Below are 20,516 nucleotides of genomic sequence, written 5' to 3'. Positions count from 1 at the left end.
AAAAATAAAAATAAAATAAAAAATGAAAATATAAACTAAAGGAATCAGATTGTAGGTAGTTGAGAAAAAAGGATAACGAATTAAATTAAGATATGGAAGAAAGAAAGTACTACTCTATTTGTTTGTTTTACGGAATTGAATTGAAGAGACCGCCCAAACACGTATTGTTAGATTTCTTTTTCTTATTATTCTCCTTTTCTTTCATTTTCCTTTTTTAAGGTCGTTATACAATTTGAAACCTATAATGCGAACTTTTTTAATTAATTGGTTTTGACCATATTACATTTTTAACCTTCTTATTATATATCGTCCCTAAAAAAGAAGAAATTTTCGAGTTTTTAAGTTGTAAATTGTTCAATTAGTCACCTAACACTGTCAAAACACTCTCCGAAACCCTAGAATGTCTCATTTTTCAACCGCGGTAATATCTCGAATAGATGCACCAGTCAAAATACGAAACAGTCCATTCAGTCATTGATGGAAATGGAGTTGTGTGAATTCTTCCCGAAACTAGATGATGACGAATATTTTCCACTTAGATGGTCACGACTTAACAATGTTCATCATGTGATCGTCTTCGACTATTTTTTTAAATCATCCAAAATGTGTTACTGGTGATGTTCGAATCTTAGTTTTTTTTGTAAGGATTGAGACATTCTCTAAGAATATTAAAATGACAACTATTAGTAATCGTTCATATACCAATTATATAATCCCTACGTCTTACCCTTAGAAACATCCATCTACCAATTATAATGCTCCTAATATTTTAAGTTCAAGAAAGTTGTTGGCAAAATAATGTGTTATAACGTTAAAAGTTAATTATATTTTGTGTAATATAGGTGTTGGTTTATATGTAAAACTTCTTCAACTCAATGATTCTCTTAGTATGTTAGGTATGAAGGTATTTGAGTTTACGTTTTAAAATTTGATTATACATTTTAAATAATTATAATTATATACTCCGTAATTAGTTGTAGCAAAACGTTTGACTTTATAAGAAGAAAAATACTCCGTAAATTATATCATACCATTAGTCCTCCGTAAATTATATCATACCATTAGTGTGTATAATAACTTATGAATTACTATACTTTTGAAATAAAATTTTCTACATCTGCGAAATGTATACATTTTGGCAGATCGAACTATACATTTAACTTGAATTTAGTATTGGATAAGAGGAAATCTACAAATGGAATTAATGGTGAATATTCCATTTGGGTACGGTTGAAGCCCAAACTGATTTAAAAGACTTCCATATATGACAGCTACTTGATCATCATACTCCAAGAATTCAAAATGCTCTCTGACCTAAATTCACCCCCATCCCAAAACAACATTTTTGAAATTCAAAATAACCATCACTTTCCACCTCTTTCTTCTACCTTTCAAACACCACCACCACCTCCACCACCACCACCACCTCCACCTACTTCACATGTTCCGTCTCACAACACACCAGCCTCCCCGACCACACGTCCTCAAGCCGATCGCATTTCTCTTGAAACGCTTCTCAACAGTCTTGGTGGCGATCATGTTTCCGGTGCCCCGTCGGCTACTGTCTTGACCCAACCTACTGTTCTGCCTCGCTACGGTGAGGATAATTACGGGGTTATCTTCGTTGGAAGATTACCTCTTGGTTTTGACAAGGGTGTTCTTCAAGATGCGTTTGGTTCTTGCGGATTCATCAAAGATGTCAAATCCTGGCCTGATCGAAGATATGCCTTCGTGCGTTATGTTTCTGAACCTGTTGCGGATGAGGCCATTTGTAAGATGAACGGAACCACCTTGTTTGGTAAGAAGATTTTTGTGGGTAAGGCGTCTCGTAACTCTTCTTTCGGGTCTTCTTCCACTTCCATGTTTCGGGCTAAATCCACTGTGATAAGGGCCAATTTGAATGCTAATTTTGACATCTTGCATAAGTTACGACTGTGCGCTTTGTTGATAGACTACCAACCGTTTTCGATTAACAAGTTAATGAGTTGTTTGACCCGAAGGGGTGTTCTTGCAAGTCGGGTTTTCAAATGGGGCTGTTTTGGTTTCGTAGTCTTATGCGCAGACGATTCAAGCCTGGATCGTTTATGTGTTGATCATCCTGCTAAGGATGAGTTAATTTACATTGGTCCTTTCTCTTCCCGTGCCGATCGATTTTTCCGGTTTACTTGGGTTAGTATTTCCGGTATCCCGGCCAAATTTTATTCGGAGGAAAATATCAAGGAAGTAGCTGCGGGTATTGGTAAGGTTTTGCACGTTGCTCAGTCCTCGTCCGATCTCAAACAAATTGGGGTAGCGTACGCTTTTATCGAATTGAATTGCCCCTCCTTGTTGGTAGATGCAGCTAGGGAAGTTAAGAACAATTTGGGATCAGAATCTTTTTTTATTCGTGTTAACGAAATCCCTTCGAATATGTGCGATGGAATCTTTAATGACGAATTTACCTCGTTGAATTTGATTAATTCTAACAGAGCCGTTTGTGAAGGGAATGTCCTACTGATGGGTGATGGTCCTAGCGTTGTCGTTGCCGATGTTCCGAGTGTTGTTTCGGACACAGAATTGTCTTACCCCACTAATCTTGATTGTGTCTCTGCGAAGGTTAATAAAGCAATGGAGGATGGTTTGGAGTTCCCTTGCTTGGGTCAATCGTGCCATAAAAAGTGTTGGAAATCTTGGAAGGTTTGTCGGCGAAATAACGTTAGTTTTGTTTGTTTAGACCATAGATCTTCGGTTATTGAAGTAGAGGTGATCGAGACTGTCCCGGATTTGAATTCGCCGGCGGTTGAGGACTTGTTTGTAGGTAGTGTTTGCATTCCCATTTCGATTGTCTTAGATTCGGATCCGAATTCTGGTTCCGGTGATGTGCTTGAGGTTGAACTGGATGCTTCGGTTCCGGAGTTGGTGTCGGAAGCTGTTTGTGATGCTCCTGTTGTTAACTGTTCAGATGCGGGGTCTAGCAAGGCTTTGAATGATGGATCAAAGCTCGATGGGGTTAACTTGCCAACTTCTTGTAACGGGCTTATTGGTAATACGTTTATCTTCTCGGGGTCTAAAGACAAAAACGTGGATGACTCTATTGCGGCTTTTTGCGATGTTATGGATAATATGGAAGGCGTTCAAAAGGGCGACGTTAACTCTAGCAAACCGCCTCCCGAATCGGAGCGTGTTAAAAGGCCGAGGAAGGAGAGAAGGAAGAAATTGGTTCAAGGTGCAGAGAGGACATCTTTTGGCGTTTTCATCAAAGATGCATAATTGCTTTTGTCGCTTGTTGTCGGAGGAGCTTTCGGTTTAGATGGATTTTAATCTACTTTGATTGTTTTCCATCTTCTCCTTTGTTTTTCTTTGTCCTTGATCATTGTCCTTGTTGGTTTTACGAGCATAGTTATAATTTTTAGTTTAGTTAGCTCGGGTTTCTTTGTTTGTATGTTTAAAGGAGGTCTCATTTTTTATGAGCCTTCTTTTGTGTGTTATAATAGTTCTATCGTTTTTCGCCGAAAAAAAAAAAAAACTTGATCATCATATCTGAAATGTCCCGTTCTTATTGATTAAAAACGTTCCATATTAATTGATTTCGTTGCGAGGTTTTGACCTCTATATGAGACGTTTTTCAAAGACTGCATTCATTTTAAAACAAACCATAACCTTTATTTCATCAATAAAGGTTTAAAAATTTTTACGTAGATTATCAAATAATGATAATCTAAAATATCCTGTTTACACACGACCATTACATAATGGTTTACAATACAAATATGTTACAACAAAATAAGTTTCTTGAATGTAGTTTTTACACAATATCATACAAGCATGGACTCCAAATCTCGTCCTTATTTAAGTATGCGACAGCGGAAGCTCTTAATAATCACCTGAGAATAAACATGCTTAAAACGTCAACGAAAATGTTGGTGAGTTATAGGTTTAACCTATATATATCAAATCATAATAATAGACCACAAGATTTCATATTTCAATACACATCCCATACATAGAGATAAAAATCATTCATATGGTGAACACCTGGTAACCGACATTAACAAGATGCATATATAAGAATATCCCCATCATTCCGGGACACCCTTCGGATATGATATAAATTTCGAAGTACTAAAGCATCCGGTTCTTTGGATGGGGTTTGTTAGGCCCAATAGATCTATCTTTAGAATTCGCGTCAATTAGGGTGTCTGTTCCCTAATTCTTAGATTACCAGACTTAATAAAAAGGGGCATATTCGATTTCGATAATTCAACCATAGAATGTAGTTTCACGTACTTGTGTCTATTTTGTAAATCATTTATAAAACCTGCATGTATTCTCATCCCAAAAATATTAGATTTTAAAAGTGGGACTATAACTCACTTTCACAGATTTTTACTTCGTCGGGAAGTAAGACTTGGCCACTGGTTGATTCACGAACCTATAACAATATATACATATATATCAAAGTATGTTCAAAATATATTTACAACACTTTTAATATATTTTGATGTTTTAAGTTTATTAAGTCAGCTGTCCTCGTTAGTAACCTACAACTAGTTGTCCACAGTTAGATGTACAGAAATAAATCGATTAATATTATCTTGAATCAATCCACGACCCAGTGTATACGTATCTCAGTATTGATCACAACTCAAACTATATATATTTTGGAATCAACCTCAACCCTGTATAGCTAACTCCAACATTCACATATAGAGTGTCTATGGTTGTTCCGAAATATATATAGATGTGTCGACATGATAGGTCGAAACCTTGTATACATGTCTATGGTATCTCAAGATTACATAATATACAATACAAGTTGATTAAGTTATGGTTGGAATAGATTTGTTACCAATTTTCACGTAGCTAAAATGAGAAAAATTATCCAATCTTGTTTTACCCATAACTTCTTCATTTTAAATCCGTTTTGAGTGAATCAAATTGCTATGGTTTCATATTGAACTCTATTTTATGAATCTAAACAGAAAAAGTATAGGTTTATAGTCGGAAAAATAATTTACAAGTCGTTTTTGTAAAGGTAGTCATTTCAGTCGAAAGAACGACGTCTAGATGACCATTTTAGAAAACATACTTTCACTTTGAGTTTAACCATAATTTTTGGATATAGTTTCATGTTCATAATAAAAATCATTTTCTCAGAATAACAACTTTTAAATCAAAGTTTATCATAGTTTTTAATTAACTAACCCAAAACAGCCCGCGGTGTTACTACGACGGCGTAAATCCGATTTTACGGTGTTTTTCGTGTTTCCAGGTTTTAAATCATTAAGTTAGCATATCATATAGATATAGAACATGTGTTTAGTTGATTTTAAAAGTCAAGTTAGAAGGATTAACTTTTGTTTGCGAACAAGTTTAGAATTAACTAAACTATGTTCTAGTGATTACAAGTTTAAACCTTCGAATAAGATAGCTTTATATGTATGAATCGAATGATGTTATGAACATCATTACTACCTTAAGTTCCTTGGATAAACCTACTGGAAAAGAGAAAAATGGATTTAGCTTCAACGGATCCTTGGATGGCTCGAAGTTCTTGAAGCAGAATCATGACACGAAAACAAGTTCAAGTAAGATCATCACTTGAAATAAGATTTTTATAGTTATAGAAATTGAACCAAACTTTGAATATGATTATTACCTTGTATTAGAATGATAACCTACTGTAAGAAACAAATATTTCTTGAGGTTGGATGATCACCTTACAAGATTGGAAGTGAGCTAGCAAACTTGAAAGTATTCTTGATTTTATGAAACTAGAACTTTTGGAATTTATGAAGAACACTTAGAACTTGAAGATAGAACTTGAGAGAGATCAATTAGATGAATAAAATTGAAGAATGAAAGTGTTTGTAGGTGTTTTTGGTCGTTGGTGTATGGATTAGATATAAAGGATATGTAATTTTGTTTTCATGTAAATAAGTCAGGAATGATTACTCATATTTTTGTAATTTTATGAGATATTTCATGCTAGTTGCCAAATGATGGTTCCCACATGTGTTAGGTGACTCACATGGGCTGCTAAGAGCTGATCATTGGAGTGTATATACCAATAGTACATACATCTAAAAGCTGTGTATTGTACGAGTACGAATACGGGTGCATACGAGTAGAATTGTTGATGAAACTGAACGAGGATGTAATTGTAAGCATTTTTGTTAAGTAGAAGTATTTTGATAAGTGTATTGAAGTCTTTCAAAAGTGTATAAATACATATTAAAACACTACATGTATATACATTTTAACTGAGTCGTTAAGTCATCGTTAGTCGTTACATGTAAATGTTGTTTTGAAACCTTTAGGTTAACGATCTTGTTAAATGTTGTTAATCCAATGTTTATAATATCAAAAGAGATTTTAAATTATTATATTATCATGATATTATGATGTACGAATATCTCTTAATATGATATATATACATTAAATGTCGTTACAACGATAAACGTTATATATATGTCTCGTTTCAAAATCATTAAGTTAGTAGTCTTGTTTTTACATATGTAGTTCATTGTTAATATAATTAATGATATGTTTACTTATCATAATATCATGTTAACTCTATATATAACCATATATATGTCATCATATAGTTTTTTTTACAAGTTTTAACGTTCGTGAATCACCGGTCAACTTGGGTGGTCAATTGTCTATATGAAACATATTTCAATTAATCAAGTCTTAACAAGTTTGATTGCTTAACATGTTGGAAACATTTAATCATGTAAATATCAATCTCAATTAATATATATAAACATGGAAAAGTTCGGGTCACTACAATATCATATGCTAATGGTCACGAGCCAAAAGTTAAAATAAATAATACTCTATACAAAATTTTGTACTCCTTATTCAATATAAGTAATAAGAATATCCTAAAAAGATAATTATGATTATGATATGCTTTATAAAGATTTCTTTTGTAAATTGAATGAAAATATTTTATTTATTTCCGACCTGATCCCCCTTTAATATTGCTAGTCATGTACTCCTAACAAAGTAGATAAACATTCATTAAATAGGTAAACATGGAATTTTTTGACTACCAAGAATATATTATAGGTGTGTTTGTAGTAATGATATCTCCATGCATAAAACTCTTAGAACCGTAGGTACCCTTTCACTAATTCTAGGTTGCTCCTTAACCCTTTAATTCTACTCAAGGGTGCCTTTCACACATCACATTGCGGAAGCAGTAGGGGAGGGGGTTTTACCGCCTATGTTCTCGGATTGGGCTGAGTTTCATCCTGGACAGCAGTTGGGGGCAGGTTATGCAACTGCGAAAGATGAACGCGTGGGTGGTTAAGGGTTTGTTTACTTACCACTTAATGACATGTTTCTGTACAGCTCTTAATTCAGTAAGTAAAATTGTTGTTTGTTTGTCACTTAAATTGTCACTTAATATGAAAATTGGTATGCTTTTAGGAAACATGGAACCAGACACCCCTCCTGAATAAGAGGCAAATGAAAACAGAGGCAAATTAAAAAAAAATAGTAAACAACCCCTTATAAGTCCCTCCTGGATAATCCCAAACTGATTTTAAAAATTAATAATAATAAGGTATATCCAGCCTTCTCAAGGTCGAGTTTTGACATCTCACCATACAGCCAAACTTGTCAAGCCCGGGGTTATGTCATGTGGACAAACTTTTTGAAACTTGGTCTTCTTGTAACATCCCGCCTTTTTCCATTCACTTTTCCGTTTAACTATTTAAGTTCCGTTATATGTTTATAACACATCTCGTTAATACGCGTTTGAATTATCTCGTTTAGGTAATTCCCGTACCCGTTTCCTAAGTTGAGGGACTAAAGTTGCCAAATGGAGAAAGAGATGACTAGGTCAACTAGTCAACTCTTTCCTCTCCATTCATTTTATCACCTCCCAAATAATACTTCACCTTTTTCTCTCAAAACCCTCAAACCTTCAATCATCATCCAAATTCGTTCAAGAAGGATTCGATCAAAACAAATTGCATATTTGAACTCCTCGTGATCTCCTCTTCGTTTCCATACCGATTTCATCAATTTTGGGTAACTTTCTAAAATCACTAATTCTTGTGTTCTTGAGATTTTTAAGTTATAAGGTTGTTAATTAGTGTCTATGGCTCGAGTCTAGTTTGTTTATGTGATTTATATGCTCGATCTCGTTGTTTTAGTGTAACTAGCATGAACTTGAATTTTGTGGTGTTGTTCTTGAATTTAGGATGATCATATGTTGTTAGATGTTAAAAGTTGATGTTTTAATTGTGTTACTAGCATCACTAGCTTCAATTTGATGTGTAGGTTGCCTTAGAAAACTTCATGAACTTGATTATTGATTTTGGTGAATTTGGGTTAGGGTTTGATGAACTTGAAATGGACTTTTGATGCATTGAATGCCATGGATTATTATTGGTAAGTGGTTAGTTGGATTGTATGCTTGATTACCTTCAAAACGGCATATCATATGTATAAATTGGATTCCCGAAACTTAAATTGCAATTGATGAATTTGAAACTTGAAAATAAACCTTCATTGGTCACTTGACGGGATTGTGGTTATTGTATATGATGTTTTTGCTTGATGAAGAGTGGTTAGTTGTGTTCCTTGTCGAAAGAGCTTTTCGGTGATATAAAATACATGTTCTAATTGTTTGCGGATCATAAAATGTGATTGTTTGTGTTTTGGTTCGTGCAATTGAGAAATTCAGCAAACAGGGCCTGGAAGGCATTTGGGACGCCGTCCTGACTTTTGGGACGCCGTCCCACTCTTCAATTTGGGACGCCGTCTTGACGTTTGGGACGCCGTCCCACACTTCATTGTGGGACGCCGTCTAGCCACTTGGGACGCCGTCCCATTTGGCTAAAACTGGCTGTTCGTTTTAGTCATTTGACGTGAAAATGTTTGCTATGCTACGGACCTCCGATTAACATGAAACTTGGCCAACATGCTCATATATGATTATATAACTTAGAAAAATTGTCGGACATCCAACCCGACCCCGTTGACTTTTCTGTTGACTTTGACCCGACCAAGTTGACTTTTAATCAAACTTAACCAAATAATTGTGCAATCGTTCTAACATGTTTTTATACTTGTACCTTGCATGAAACATGACAACTTGACTCACATGCTACATTATTGAGTCGTAACGAGCCATAGGACTAATTGAACATCTTTGACCTATCGTGTTTACCGTTATTGATACGACCTATTTGTTTAGGTCAAGACTAGCATTGTTCTTTGCACACGTTTACTTGTCGAAGTACTTTACCACTCGTGCATTCAAGGTGAGATCATAGTCCCACTTTTACTCTTTTTGAACTTACATTTGGGATGAGAAAACATAAACATTTCTTTACTAAGTGAACACAAGTACAGGAAAACAAACATTCTACATACGAGTTTAGAACAAAATCCTCAATTCGATTATCATTAGTTACACTTGCCGGGTGTAAGCGAGAACTTATGTTGTATGGATCCATATGGGTTTGACAAACCCTCATTCAAACGGTTCGCTACCGTTTACGAATGAAATATATTTTCGAGAAACAGTGTATGTTCTAGCACTAAGTGATGGGGTTCAATGGAAGGAAACGTTAAGCATTGATAATTGGGTGCTCGTGAAACAAACTTTTGGAATGTATTACTATTATTTCATTGATGCAAATCTTGTGGTTCACTTGTACTTACTTACTTAAACCTATGATTTCACCAACGTTTTCGTTGACAGATTTCTATGTTTTTCTCAGGTCCTTGAACGATACATGATACATGCTTCCGCTCATTATTTGATACTTGCATTGGATGTCGAGTATATATGCATACATGGAGCGTCTTTTGGATACTTTTAAATTGTGTCGCATAAGTTTCATTTGTATTTAAAACTTTGTATCGTAACTTGTGGTGGAACTATTCTAGTAAACTTGAACAACCTTTACATTTGAAATAAATGCGACATATCTTTTGGTCAAACGTTGTTTTAAAGACTTATGACCACGTAACGGGACCTAAGTAGACGGCGCCGTCAATGACGATTTGGTCGGGTCGCTACAGATGGTATCAGAGCGTTGGTTGTAGGGATTTAGAGTTCATTGGTGTCAACCTCGAGTCATAGGGTACATTGGTGAGTCTAGACTACAACCGGCATATAGACTTGAAGTAGGAATTACTTGACTACTTGTGCATTTATACTCGAACGCTTCTACTCATATCTACTCTTAGCTCATCTTAACCTCACGTTGTTTAATTTGATTGACGCGCCACCTTGACTATATGAAATGATGTCGAATGCACATATGAATCAGGGTAATATAATTTCCGGGATTATATTACGGTGACTCATATGAACGTTCCGACATTATGACATAAAGAATTTAAGGCGAGTCGAGGAAAAACTTCTCTTTATCTTTATTCTATATCACGGTTAGTATTATTGAGAATACTAATCAATGATATTCTTGTGTCTTGAAGGAACAATGGCCCCTCGTCGTGTACGCCGCAATGAAACTCCCGAACAAGCTCTCGAACGGATGATAGCTACCGCCGTAGATGCGGCCATGGCCGGTCACTCATCCAACAACAATAATAATAACAACCACAACAACAACAACAACAACAACAACAACAACAATGGAGCCGGAAACTCAAACGAGGGATGCTCCTATAAAGCTTTCATGGGGTGCAAACCTCACACTTTTGATGGAACCGGGGGACCGGTCGTGCTCACCCGATGGTTTGAGCAAACGGAAGCCGTCTTTAGCATAAGCGGTTGTCGGGACCAAGATAAGGTCAAATACTCCACTCACACTTTCTCCGGAATTGCTCTAACATGGTGGAATACCTATGTTCAATCGGTGGGTACCGATGAAGCTCATGCCCTCTCTTGGGCCGATCTAAAGGAAAAGATGATTGTTGAATATTTTCCGCGCGAAGAAACCCGAAAACTTGAGGAAGAACTAAGAGCTTTGAAAGCGGTCGGAAACGATCTTAAAGCTTATAATCAACGCTTCGCCGAACTATCCTTGATGTGTCCTAATCTTGTTAACCCCGAATCTCAAAGGATTGAGCTCTACATGCTCGGTCTTCCAAAAAGCATCAAACAAGGGGTGATGTCATCCAAACCCACTACTCATCAAGCCGCTATGAACATGGCTCGCCAACTAATCGAAACGGTTGACGAAATCGTAGTTCCGGCACCTAAGGCTGAGGATAAATCGGGCGGCAACAAAAGAAAGTGGGAACCCTCCCAATCAAGCAACAACAACTTTGCCAAGAAATCTTTCACTTCCGACGGCAAGAAGGGTTATGCCGGGAACCTACCTCTTTGCAACAAATGCAACAAACATCACTTTGGCGAATGTAGTAAGATAATTTGCCACCGGTGCCAAGGAGTTGGTCATAAGGCCAACGATTGTAAAAGTGCCACTCCCGTTGCTCGAAAGTGGCCCAATGCACCAAAGACGGGCACTTGTTACGAATGTGGTCAAACGGGTCATTATAGAAATGCATGCCCGAAAAGGAAAGATAACACCAATACGCGCGGCCGAGCTTTCAACATCAACACCGAGGAAGCCCGGGATGACACTGAACTAGTCACGGGTACGTTTCTTCTCAACAATTCTTATGTCTCCTGTTTATTCGATTCGGGTGCCGATAAATGCTTTGTATCCAAGACTTTGACTCATTCTTTTAGCACTCCACCTCTTCCATTAGATACCACTTATACCATTGAAGTGGCTAACGGGAAACTATTAAGTGCCAACACATATTACCGGGGGTGTACGTTAAACATTTTGGGTAAGGAATTTGAAATTGATTTGATACCCATGGAACTAGGAAGCTTTGATGTAATAATCGGTATGAATTGGTTAGTCAAAACGAAATCTCACATTCTTTGTGATCTTAACGCAATCCGAATTCCTATCGAGAATGGTGAACCTTTGATCGTCTATGGCGATAAGAGTTGCACCGGACTCAACCTCGTTTCATGTGTTAAAGTTAGAAAACTACTCCGTAAGGGTTGTTTTGCGATCCTTGCTCACGTTAAGAAAGTCGAGTCCGATGAGAAGCACATCGATGATGTGCCAATTGTTAGTGACTATTCCGATGTATTTCCCGACGAATTGCCGGGTCTTCCGCCTCATCGACCGGTTGAATTCCAAATCGATCTTATTCCGGGAGCCGCACCCGTAGCACGTGCACCGTATAGACTTGCTCCATCCGAAATGCAAGAATTGCAAAGTCAAATCCAAGAACTACTTGATCGTGGTTTTATCCAACCTAGCCATTCACCTTGGGGCGCTCCGATTTTGTTTGTTAAAAAGAAAGACGGATCCCTACGAATGTGCATTGATTATCGTGAACTAAATAAATTGACGGTTAAGAACCGATATCCTCTTCCTCGCATCGATGACCTCTTTGATCAACTACAAGGGTCTTGTGTATATTCGAAAATCGATCTCCGCTCGGGTTATCATCAATTGAGGGTTAAAGGGGAAGATGTCTCCAAAACCGCTTTCCGAACTCGTTATGGTAGTTATGAATTCCTTGTCATGCCATTTGGTCTCACTAATGCACCGGCGGTGTTCATGGATCTTATGAACCGCGTGTGCAAACCGTATCTCGATAAATTCGTTATTGTGTTCATCGATGACATATTGATCTATTCTAAAAATGAAGAAGAGCACGAACAACATCTCCGACTTGTGCTTGAACTTTTAAGACAAGAACAACTCTATGCCAAATTCTCCAAGTGTGAATTTTGGTTAAAGGAAGTTCAATTTCTTGGTCATGTTGTAAGTGACCAAGGTATTAAAGTCGATCCAATAAAAATCGAAGCCATTAGCAAATGGGAGACTCCTACTACTCCTACTCACATTCGTCAATTTTTGGGTCTCGCCGGGTACTATCGTAGATTCATCGAAAATTTCTCTTTGGTTGCACGTCCTCTAACCGCATTGACTCACAAGGGAAAGAAATTCATTTGGGCGACCGAACATGAATCCGCATTCCAAATCTTGAAAACGAAGCTAACCACCGCTCCTATCTTGTCACTTCCCGAAGGCAATGATGACTTTGTTGTATATTGCGATGCCTCAAAACATGGTTTTGGGTGTGTATTGATGCAACGAACGAAAGTCATTGCTTATGCTTCTCGACAACTCAAAATTCATGAACGAAATTACACGACGCATGATCTCGAACTCGGAGCCGTTGTCTTTGCACTTAAAATGTGGAGACACTATCTTTATGGAACCAAGAGTACTATCTTTACCGACCACAAAAGTCTTCAACACATTTTCGATCAAAAGCAACTAAACATGAGACAACGAAGGTGGATTGAAACCTTAAACGATTACGATTGCGAGCTTCGTTACCATCCCGGGAAGGCAAATGTAGTAGCCGATGCCTTAAGTCGAAAAGAAAGAGCGGTGCCTCTCCGTGTCCGAGCTTTAAACATCACCATTCACACCAACCTTAATAGCCAAATTCGGGTAGCCCAAGATGAGGCTCTCAAGGATGAAAACATCTCTCTCGAACACTTGAACGTCCTCACCTCTCGATTCGAAGCTAAAGAAACCGGACTCCGATATTTCGCCGGAAGAATTTGGGTGCCTAGTTATGGGGATCTACGAAGCCTTATTTTAGATGAAGCCCATAAGTCACGATACTCGATTCACCCCGGTGCCAATAAGATGTACCACGACCTTAAACAACTATATTGGTGGCCGAACATCAAAAGGGACGTAGCTACTTATGTTTCCAAGTGTTTGACATGTTCCAAAGTCAAAGCCGAACACCAAAGACCGTCCGGACTACTTCGACAACCCGAGATCCCGCAATGGAAGTGGGAAAGGATAACGATGGATTTTATCACCAAGCTACCAAAAACGACGGGCGGTTATGATACCATTTGGGTTATTGTTGACCGTCTCACCAAATCCGCACACTTCCTTGCCATGAAAGAAACGGACAAAATGGAGAAACTTGCACAACTTTACATTAAGGAGATCGTAGCCCGACACGGTGTACCTTTATCGATTATCTCCGACCGAGATGGCCGTTTCGTTTCTAGATTTTGGCGTACATTGCAAGAAGCGTTGGGAACGCGTTTAGACATGAGCACCGCATATCATCCTCAAACCGATGGACAAAGCGAACGCACAATTCAAACCTTAGAGGACATGTTACGAGCTTGCGTGGTTGATTTCGGAAAAGCTTGGGACAAGCACTTACCTCTCGCCGAGTTCTCTTACAACAATAGTTATCACGCGAGTATTAAAGCCGCACCTTTTGAAGCGCTATATGGCCGCAAATGTCGTTCACCTCTTTGTTGGGCCGAGGTAGGCGACGTGCAAATCACCGGACCCGAACTCATTCACGAAACCACCGAGAAAATCGTTCAAATCCGAGATAGGCTTAGGACGGCCCGGAGTCGTCAAAAGTGCTATACCGACAAAAGACGCAACGACCTTGAATTTCAAGTCGGTGACCGCGTCATGTTAAAAGTCGCACCTTGGAAGGGTGTAATCCGTTTTGGGAAACGCGGGAAGCTAAATCCGCGGTATATTGGTCCTTTCGAAATCTTGGAGCGTATTGGAACCGTTGCTTATCGTTTAGATCTTCCGCCTCAATTGAACTCCGTTCATCCTACTTTCCATGTATCCAACTTGAAAAAGTGTCTTGCCGAACCCGATATCGTCATTCCTCTCGAGGAGCTTACCATTGATGACAAACTTCATTTCGTGGAGGAACCGGTTGAAATTGTGGACACCTCCGTCAAGACTTTGAAACAAAGCCGAATCCCGATTGTTAAAGTCCGTTGGAACGCCAAAAGGGGACCCGAGTTTACTTGGGAAAGACAAGACCAAATGCAAAGGAAGTATCCTCATCTATTCGTGAATTCGGAAACGCAAGATCTCGAGGAAGAAACAACGACTACTGCGCCTACTTAAATTTCGGGACGAAATTTCTTTTAAGGTGTAGGTAATGTAACATCCCGCCTTTTTCCATTCACTTTTCCGTTTAACTATTTAAGTTCCGTTATATGTTTATAACACATCTCGTTAATACGCGTTTGAATTATCTCGTTTAGGTAATTCCCGTACCCGTTTCCTAAGTTGAGGGACTAAAGTTGCCAAATGGAGAAAGAGATGACTAGGTCAACTAGTCAACTCTTTCCTCTCCATTCATTTTATCACCTCCCAAATAATACTTCACCTTTTTCTCTCAAAACCCTCAAACCTTCAATCATCATCCAAATTCGTTCAAGAAGGATTCGATCAAAACAAATTGCATATTTGAACTCCTCGTGATCTCCTCTTCGTTTCCATACCGATTTCATCAATTTTGGGTAACTTTCTAAAATCACTAATTCTTGTGTTCTTGAGATTTTTAAGTTATAAGGTTGTTAATTAGTGTCTATGGCTCGAGTCTAGTTTGTTTATGTGATTTATATGCTCGATCTCGTTGTTTTAGTGTAACTAGCATGAACTTGAATTTTGTGGTGTTGTTCTTGAATTTAGGATGATCATATGTTGTTAGATGTTAAAAGTTGATGTTTTAATTGTGTTACTAGCATCACTAGCTTCAATTTGATGTGTAGGTTGCCTTAGAAAACTTCATGAACTTGATTATTGATTTTGGTGAATTTGGGTTAGGGTTTGATGAACTTGAAATGGACTTTTGATGCATTGAATGCCATGGATTATTATTGGTAAGTGGTTAGTTGGATTGTATGCTTGATTACCTTCAAAACGGCATATCATATGTATAAATTGGATTCCCGAAACTTAAATTGCAATTGATGAATTTGAAACTTGAAAATAAACCTTCATTGGTCACTTGACGGGATTGTGGTTATTGTATATGATGTTTTTGCTTGATGAAGAGTGGTTAGTTGTGTTCCTTGTCGAAAGAGCTTTCCGGTGATATAAAATACATGTTCTAATTGTTTGCGGATCATAAAATGTGATTGTTTGTGTTTTGGTTCGTGCAATTGAGAAATTCAGCAAACAGGGCCTGGAAGGCATTTGGGACGCCGTCCTGACTTTTGGGACGCCGTCCCACTCTTCAATTTGGGACGCCGTCTTGACGTTTGGGACGCCGTCCCACACTTCATTGTGGGACGCCGTCTAGCCACTTGGGACGCCGTCCCATTTGGCTAAAACTGGCTGTTCGTTTTAGTCATTTGACGTGAAAATGTTTGCTATGCTACGGACCTCCGATTAACATGAAACTTGGCCAACATGCTCATATATGATTATATAACTTAGAAAAATTGTCGGACATCCAACCCGACCCCGTTGACTTTTCTGTTGACTTTGACCCGACCAAGTTGACTTTTAATCAAACTTAACCAAATAATTGTGCAATCGTTCTAACATGTTTTTATACTTGTACCTTGCATGAAACACGACAACTTGACTCACATGCTACATTATTGAGTCGTAACGAGCCATAGGACTAATTGAACATCTTTGACCTATCGTGTTTACCGTTATTGATACGACCTATTTGTTTAGGTCAAGACTAGCATTGTTCTTTGCACACGTTTACTTGTCGAAGTACTTTACCACTCGTGCATTCAAGGTGAGATCATAGTCCCACTTTTACTCTTTTTGAACTTACATTTGGGATGAGAAAACATAAACATTTCTTTACTAAGTGAACACAAGTACAGGAAAACAAACATTCTACATACGAGTTTAGAACAAAATCCTCAATTCGATTATCATTAGTTACACTTGCCGGGTGTAAGCGAGAACTTATGTTGTATGGATCCATATGGGTTTGACAAACCCTCATTCAAACGGTTCGCTACCGTTTACGAATGAAATATATTTTCGAGAAACAGTGTATGTTCTAGCACTAAGTGATGGGGTTCAATGGAAGGAAACGTTAAGCATTGATAATTGGGTGCTCGTGAAACAAACTTTTGGAATGTATTACTATTATTTCATTGATGCAAATCTTGTGGTTCACTTGTACTTACTTACTTAAACCTATGATTTCACCAACGTTTTCGTTGACAGATTTCTATGTTTTTCTCAGGTCCTTGAACGATACATGATACATGCTTCCGCTCATTATTTGATACTTGCATTGGATGTCGAGTATATATGCATACATGGAGCGTCTTTTGGATACTTTTAAATTGTGTCACATAAGTTTCATTTGTATTTAAAACTTTGTATCGTAACTTGTGGTGGAACTATTCTAGTAAACTTGAACAACCTTTACATTTGAAATAAATGCGACATATCTTTTGGTCAAACGTTGTTTTAAAGACTTATGACCACGTAACGGGACCTAAGTAGACGGCGCCGTCAATGACGATTTGGTCGGGTCGCTACACTTCTCAGGTTCGAGTTTGACTGCTTTTTTCTGACGCATTCTGAATCTCGACTTAGGAAAGGCTAGGTTTCACATTTTTAAAGTTTATATTACATATAAATATATATATTTTTAAAGTGAACAAATAAATTTTATTAAAATAGAGGAAATCACAAAGCCACAAGGGCATTACAGGAACCATATATACGGCTTACAGGGCCATACATGAAAAGCAAATAAGAAGTTGTACAAGATGAAAACTAGAGAACTCAAAGATATCTATACAAGTGATTATATAAGCGACAGGAAAACACTTATTGGCACTTGAAATTCTGCCTCAGTAGAGAAAGGACTTGAGGGCACAAGTTGGGTTGTTGCCGGGTAGAGTGCTAAACCAAATAGCTACAAAATGCTCAAGTAACCAACTCATTTAGTCTCTAAACAAGGAGTCAATCGAGGCTATAAGTACAAAAACCTGTCAGCGACAAAAAATAGTGTGAGGGAGGAGAAAAATCACGAGACCCTTGTCTTCAGCAAGGATAAAATTTCAAAATCAAGTGACGAGTTAGCCAATCCCTTTTTTTGTTGGCGGATTGACATCATAAACTTTTGGATTTAATAGCCAGTCTTGCCAATTTAGATTATGAATCTTTCCACGGGCATTGATCCATTCAAAACTTTTTCCTTGGATGTCGGAGACGATTTTGAGAACGCTTGCTTTTTCTTTCCGAAAAATGTGTTCATTTCTATTTTTCCAAATATAATAGCCCGTGACCCAAACGATAGCTTGCCAAATGGAAGATCATGTAGATGTATTGATGTTTGAGTTTTTACCATTCAAAATGTCACTTAGGGATGCGATATTTGATTGATCTAAACGCCACCAGTTTCTTGTAACATCCCGCATTTTTCCGTTAAATTATTTTAACGCCCCTCTTTTTCTTTTTAAATAATACCCTTCATATCTAGATTCGTATCCTTTGTTAAGTAACATTTTAAATATTCTCGTTATCGGATTTTTAATATCTCCCGTACTTCCGTGTAATTTAAAATAATTCGTTTGGTCAATTCACGCACCCGCAACCGAACGCGAGGGACTAGTTTCGCCATTGGAGCAAAGATGTGACTAGCTTGACTAGTCAACACCCACCTCCCCATTTTCCTTTTCATTTTCATTTCCATTTTCTTTCTATACTTTCCAATTTTCTCTCAAACACCACTACAAAGAATCATCATCTAAATTCGGATTTGGAAGCTTCAACCAAAACAAAATACATATTTGGAATCCTCTCTTCATCCTCTTCAATTTGATACCAACTTCATCTCATTTGGGCAACTTTCTAAAATCACTAATTTTATGTGTTCTTGAGATTTTTGAGTTATAAAGTTGTTAATTAGTGTCTATGGCTCATTGTGATGTCGTGTATGTAATTTGTATGCTCGATTCGTTGTTTTTGGTGTAACTAGTTCAATATGAAAATTACTTGTTAAATCCTTAATTTTGGATGATCAAATGTTGTTAGATTGTTAAAGTGCATGTTTTAAAAGTGTTACTAGTATCATTAGCTTCGTTTTGATGTATAGGTTGATTAAGGAAACTCCAAGAACATGATTAATGATTTTGTGAACTTGGATTAGGGTTTGATGAGCTTTACATGAACTTTTGATGAGTCAAATGCTATGAGATATTGTTGTTAAGTATTTTGTTGCAATGTGTGTTTGATTACCTTCGAAACGGCATAACATACATGTAAATTGGTTGCCCGAATCATAAAATGCGTTTTTAGAACTTGAAACTTTGATTATGAACGTTTAATGCGGTTTTTGGTTGTTGTTAGTGATGAATTGCTTGATGAAATGTGCTTAGTTGTTTTCCTTGTCAAATTACCTTTCTAATGATATGGGTTATGCGTTTTAAGTGTTTTCGGTGCATGAAATGTGTTATATTGTATTTTGGTTCGTGACTTGGACCATTTTTCTGCAAACTGCATGATTCCCAGGTATTGCGCGCCGCGCATTTACCCGCGCGCCGCGCATAATCAGAGATCCCAGATGTTTGCCTTCTTGGTTGAGTTCTGACCAGTAATTGCACTTGGGTGCGCGCCGCGCAACCCAGTGCGCGCCGCGCAAAAGCCCCAGGCCACTCTCTTTTGTTTTTAAATGTCACAAAAATGTTTCCGCTTAACTAAAACTCCGTTTAACATGAAACTTGACTATTAGGCTCTTATATGACTTCTCGTCTTGGGAAAATTGTCGGATACCCGACCCGACCCCGTTGACTTTGACTTTGACCAAGTTTGACTTTTAGTCAAACTTAACCAAACGATTATACAATCGTTCTAACATACTTAACTACTTGTATCGTGCATGAAACTTGACAAATTGATTCACATGCTATATTAATCGAGTCGTAACGAGCCATAGGACTAATTGAACATCTTTGACCGTTTGTGTTTACCGTTATTGATATAACCTATATGTTTAGGTCAAGACTAGCTTTGTCTTTGCACGCGTTTACTTGTTGAAGTACTTTATTAACTCTCGCGCTCAAGGTGAGATCATAGTCCCACCTTTTCAACAACTTTTATACTTTTAAATCGTGGGCTGAGAAAACATATACTTTGTTACATCTTGTACTACTTACTTTTATGTTTTGAACACAAGTGTGAAAACAAACATTCCACGTGCGAGTTAGAACAAAAATGCCTCAATTCGATTATCATTAGTTACACTTGCAGGGTGTAAGCGAGAACTTATATTGTGTGGCCATACGGGTTTAACAAACCCTCATTCGGACGGTTCGCTACCGTTATGCGGATGAAATATATTTTTGTGTTTTAGTGTGGGTTCTAGCACTGTGTGATGGGGTAACGTTGGTTAAGTTTTGATAATTGAGTGCTCGCGTATAACAACGCTTTTGGAATGCAAATGATTTGGATAATCTACGTTATGGAAATACAAAATCTTGTAGTTCAAAAACAACGTTTAATACTTACTAAACCTATGATTTCACCAACGTTTTCGTTGACAGATTCTTCTATGTTTTCTCAGGTTTTGAATGCTTAGTGATACATGCTTCCGCACTCTTTTGATACTTGCTTGGATGTCGAGTATACATGCATTTTGGAGCATCTTTTGAACTTATTTAAACTGTGTCGCATAGTTTTCATTTGTACTTATAACGTTGTAACTTAACTTGTGGTCAA

The 20,516-nt window shown here is 37.6% G+C and overlaps 1 pseudogene; it reads right to left on the bottom strand.

The window, feature by feature from the left end:
- The window catches only part of LOC139858931 (uncharacterized), a 313,467-nt pseudogene that overhangs the window by 102,861 nt on the left and 190,090 nt on the right, over positions 1-20,516 (bottom strand).

Source organism: Rutidosis leptorrhynchoides, chromosome 7, assembly GCF_046630445.1.
Source record: "Rutidosis leptorrhynchoides isolate AG116_Rl617_1_P2 chromosome 7, CSIRO_AGI_Rlap_v1, whole genome shotgun sequence".
NCBI lineage: Eukaryota > Viridiplantae > Streptophyta > Magnoliopsida > Asterales > Asteraceae > Rutidosis > Rutidosis leptorrhynchoides.
The sequence above is the reverse complement of the archived record's forward strand: the minus strand, read 5'-3'. Positions and strand labels throughout refer to the sequence as shown.